Source organism: Nomia melanderi, unplaced genomic scaffold (genome assembly GCF_051020985.1).
Source record: "Nomia melanderi isolate GNS246 unplaced genomic scaffold, iyNomMela1 scaffold0078, whole genome shotgun sequence".
Classification (NCBI taxonomy): domain Eukaryota; kingdom Metazoa; phylum Arthropoda; class Insecta; order Hymenoptera; family Halictidae; genus Nomia; species Nomia melanderi.
The window spans coordinates 215,001-220,000 of NW_027475193.1; the positions used below are offsets into that span (position 1 = coordinate 215,001).

General features: G+C 37.5%; 1 non-coding gene across 1 annotated transcript in view; it reads right to left on the reverse strand.

The window, feature by feature from the left end:
- The window catches only part of LOC143175393 (small subunit ribosomal RNA), a 1,921-nt gene extending 1,809 nt beyond the window's left edge, over positions 1-112 (reverse strand). The window contains exon 1 of the ribosomal RNA XR_013000189.1: positions 1-112. This exon is cut by the window's left edge and continues 1,809 nt beyond it. This is a non-coding gene — a ribosomal RNA (small subunit ribosomal RNA).
- Between the last annotated feature and the right edge of the window lie 4,888 nt (positions 113-5,000).

Sequence of the window (5,000 nt, forward strand, 5' to 3'; positions counted from 1 at the left end):
ATAACTGATTTAATGAGCCATTCGCGGTTTCACCTTAATACGGCATGTACTGAGACATGCATGGCTTAATCTTTGAGACAAGCATATGACTACTGGCAGGATCAACCAGGGAGCTTCGAGTAAATTTTCATCATACGAAGCAAAAATATGTATGTATATATATATCTTAGTCGCCGACTCTCTCCCCTTAAGAGTCGGATCGACGATACTTTTTCTCGTCTTTAAGACAGTTCTCTTTCTCCTCTCTCTTCTCTCTACTCTCTTCTCTCTTCTCTTTCGAGTTGGTAAATTTCGCTCCACTATTAGATTACCAACTCCGCACGAATTACCACATGGGTATATCCGCGCATATACATCAGGAGGACCTCCAAAAATTTCAAACTCTCCCGTGTATCTCTCCGAGATCTTTTTAGAAGAAAAAGAATCTCGGATGTCACATCGACTTTCAGGTTTGTAAGCACGTATGCTCGAGCGCTCTCCATCGTGTAAGCACGGACATAACGCACGAAGTCCGAAGACCGCGTACGTTAACATGCTGGACATATCGAGAAAGCGCGAACCATGCTAGGCGTACCCATGTCGAGGCCCTCGCGTTAAAGATCATACTCTTCTTTTCGTTCTCTCTTCTTTGCCCAGAAATAATATATATTTCTTATAATATATACCTCTTAGTTTATGTATTTCTCTCTTAGGACACCTCAATTTTATATGTATATATTATATTTCATTCGAACAATTTTTGTTCGTCGCCCCTTTTTGTGTGTAGTATTTCGTTTGGTCTTTGCCATTAAATTTTTGTATACGAAAAATATATTTTCGCTCGGATAGAAAACCCCTTTTGGGTTTCTGAGAGTTGATGTGAGAGTCGTACAAGTATAACGAATATACGTTGTATCCAACCCAACATTCTGGGCTTACCACATAAGGGCCATTCGGTCTGAGACACCGACCCGTGGTCATGCTGTGTAGAGAAAAATTCGCAACGGAACGCGGTACAGAACAGTCGAGGAATGGACCTCGAGGAGCTGAACGACTGCTTCTCGACCGAGATCGTAGAATAGCCGCTCGCCCGCCGCTGCGCCGACCGGTCCGCTCGAACCGACGTGCTCTCTTATAGTAACCAAACGGGCGGCCGCGACGACCGCGGCGCCGGCCGCTCAGCACGGGCGCTTATGGTGGTAAACTGCCGCGCGTACAGACCAACCGGCCGGGCTGCTGGTACTTAGCCGCTGAAACTATGGTCGATTCGAACATATATTAACATACGATTTTTATTCGATAAATCGTTATTGTACATATTAAACGTTAGTTTCCACCGAAAGAAAAATTTTTTAGAATTTTTTTTTTCCAAAAATTGCAAGAGTAAACTTTTTTAATATTCGATTTAAAAATTTTTAAATGCTTAATCCTTACATTAAACTACTGGGAGAACTCAGAAATCATAATGAAAAAAATTACAAAAATTTATTTTTCTCAGAAACTCCGAAAAACAGAGTGGTCGAATCCGTGCAAGCCGGAATTTTTCTAAGTCCCCACGGTCAAGAGTAAACTTTTTTAATAAGCGTTTTAAAATTATTTCAATGTTTAATCCATGCGTAAACATGACGTTTATTAACGTTTTTAACATTAAAAAAAATTACAAAAATTTATTTTTCAAAAAAAATGGAAAAAACCGATTCGTCGGAGCGAGGTGTCCAGCCCGTGCGGTAATTCCAGCAGGCGAATCGGACTTCCCGAAATTTTTCTAAGTCCCACGGTCGACACCAACTTTTTTAATAAGCGTTTTAAAATTATTTCAATGTTTAATCCATGCGTAAACATGACGTTTATTAACGTTTTTAACATTAAAAAAAATTACAAAAATTTATTTTTCGGAAAAAATGGAAAAAACCGATTCGTCGGAGCGAGGTGTCCAGCCCGTGCGGTAATTCCAGCAGGCGAATCGGACTTCCCGAAATTTTTCTAAGTCCCACGGTCGACACCAACTTTTTTAATAAGCGTTTTAAAATTATTTCAATGTTTAATCCATGCGTAAACATGACGTTTATTAACGTTTTTAACATTAAAAAAAATTACAAAAATTTATTTTTCGGAAAAAATGGAAAAAACCGATTCGTCGGAGCGAGGTGTCCTGCCCGTGCGGTAATTCCAGCAGGCGAATCGGACTTCCCGAAATTTTTCTAAGTCCCACGGTCGACACCAACTTTTTTAATAAGCGTTTTAAAATTATTTCAATGTTTAATCCATGCGTAAACATGAAGTTTATTAACGTTTTTAACATTAAAAAAAATTACAAAAATTTATTTTTCGGAAAAAATGGAAAAAACCGATTCGTCGGAGCGAGGTGTCCAGCCCGTGCGGTAATTCCAGCAGGCGAATCGGACTTCCCGAAATTTTTCTAAGTCCCACGGTCGACACCAACTTTTTTAATAAGCGTTTTAAAATTATTTCAATGTTTAATCCATGCGTAAACATGACGTTTATTAACGTTTTTAACATTAAAAAAAATTACAAAAATTTATTTTTCGGAAAAAATGGAAAAAACCGATTCGTCGGAGCGAGGTGTCCTGCCCGTGCGGTAATTCCAGCAGGCGAATCGGACTTCCCGAAATTTTTCTAAGTCCCACGGTCGACACCAACTTTTTTAATAAGCGTTTTAAAATTATTTCAATGTTTAATCCATGCGTAAACATGAAGTTTATTAACGTTTTTAACATTAAAAAAAATTACAAAAATTTATTTTTCGGAAAAAATGGAAAAAACCGATTCGTCGGAGCGAGGTGTCCAGCCCGTGCGGTAATTCCAGCAGGCGAATCGGACTTCCCGAAATTTTTCTAAGTCCCACGGTCGACACCAACTTTTTTAATAAGCGTTTTAAAATTATTTCAATGTTTAATCCATGCGTAAACATGACGTTTATTAACGTTTTTAACATTAAAAAAAATTACAAAAATTTATTTTTCAAAAAAAATGGAAAAAACCGATTCGTCGGAGCGAGGTGTCCAGCCCGTGCGGTAATTCCAGCAGGCGAATCGGACTTCCCGAAATTTTTCTAAGTCCCACGGTCGACACCAACTTTTTTAATAAGCGTTTTAAAATTATTTCAATGTTTAATCCATGCGTAAACATGACGTTTATTAACGTTTTTAACATTAAAAAAAATTACAAAAATTTATTTTTCGGAAAAAATGGAAAAAACCGATTCGTCGGAGCGAGGTGTCCAGCCCGTGCGGTAATTCCAGCAGGCGAATCGGACTTCCCGAAATTTTTCTAAGTCCCACGGTCGACACCAACTTTTTTAATAAGCGTTTTAAAATTATTTCAATGTTTAATCCATGCGTAAACATGAAGTTTATTAACGTTTTTAACATTAAAAAAAATTACAAAAATTTATTTTTCGGAAAAAATGGAAAAAACCGATTCGTCGGAGCGAGGTGTCCAGCCCGTGCGGTAATTCCAGCAGGCGAATCGGACTTCCCGAAATTTTTCTAAGTCCCACGGTCGACACCAACTTTTTTAATAAGCGTTTTAAAATTATTTCAATGTTTAATCCATGCGTAAACATGACGTTTATTAACGTTTTTAACATTAAAAAAAATTACAAAAATTTATTTTTCGGAAAAAATGGAAAAAACCGATTCGTCGGAGCGAGGTGTCCAGCCCGTGCGGTAATTCCAGCAGGCGAATCGGACTTCCCGAAATTTTTCTAAGTCCCACGGTCGACACCAACTTTTTTAATAAGCGTTTTAAAATTATTTCAATGTTTAATCCATGCGTAAACATGACGTTTATTAACGTTTTTAACATTAAAAAAAATTACAAAAATTTATTTTTCGGAAAAAATGGAAAAAACCGATTCGTCGGAGCGAGGTGTCCTGCCCGTGCGGTAATTCCAGCAGGCGAATCGGACTTCCCGAAATTTTTCTAAGTCCCACGGTCGACACCAACTTTTTTAATAAGCGTTTTAAAATTATTTCAATGTTTAATCCATGCGTAAACATGAAGTTTATTAACGTTTTTAACATTAAAAAAAATTACAAAAATTTATTTTTCGGAAAAAATGGAAAAAACCGATTCGTCGGAGCGAGGTGTCCAGCCCGTGCGGTAATTCCAGCAGGCGAATCGGACTTCCCGAAATTTTTCTAAGTCCCACGGTCGACACCAACTTTTTTAATAAGCGTTTTAAAATTATTTCAATGTTTAATCCATGCGTAAACATGACGTTTATTAACGTTTTTAACATTAAAAAAAATTACAAAAATTTATTTTTCGGAAAAAATGGAAAAAACCGATTCGTCGGAGCGAGGTGTCCTGCCCGTGCGGTAATTCCAGCAGGCGAATCGGACTTCCCGAAATTTTTCTAAGTCCCACGGTCGACACCAACTTTTTTAATAAGCGTTTTAAAATTATTTCAATGTTTAATCCATGCGTAAACATGAAGTTTATTAACGTTTTTAACATTAAAAAAAATTACAAAAATTTATTTTTCGGAAAAAATGGAAAAAACCGATTCGTCGGAGCGAGGTGTCCAGCCCGTGCGGTAATTCCAGCAGGCGAATCGGACTTCCCGAAATTTTTCTAAGTCCCACGGTCGACACCAACTTTTTTAATAAGCGTTTTAAAATTATTTCAATGTTTAATCCATGCGTAAACATGACGTTTATTAACGTTTTTAACATTAAAAAAAATTACAAAAATTTATTTTTCGGAAAAAATGGAAAAAACCGATTCGTCGGAGCGAGGTGTCCTGCCCGTGCGGTAATTCCAGCAGGCGAATCGGACTTCCCGAAATTTTTCTAAGTCCCACGGTCGACACCAACTTTTTTAATAAGCGTTTTAAAATTATTTCAATGTTTAATCCACGCGTAAACATGACGTTTATTAACGTTTTTAACATTAAAAAAAATTACAAAAATTTATTTTTCGGAAAAAATGGAAAAAACCGATTCGTCGGAGCGAGGTGTCCTGCCCGTGCGGTAATTCCAGCAGGCGAATCGGAC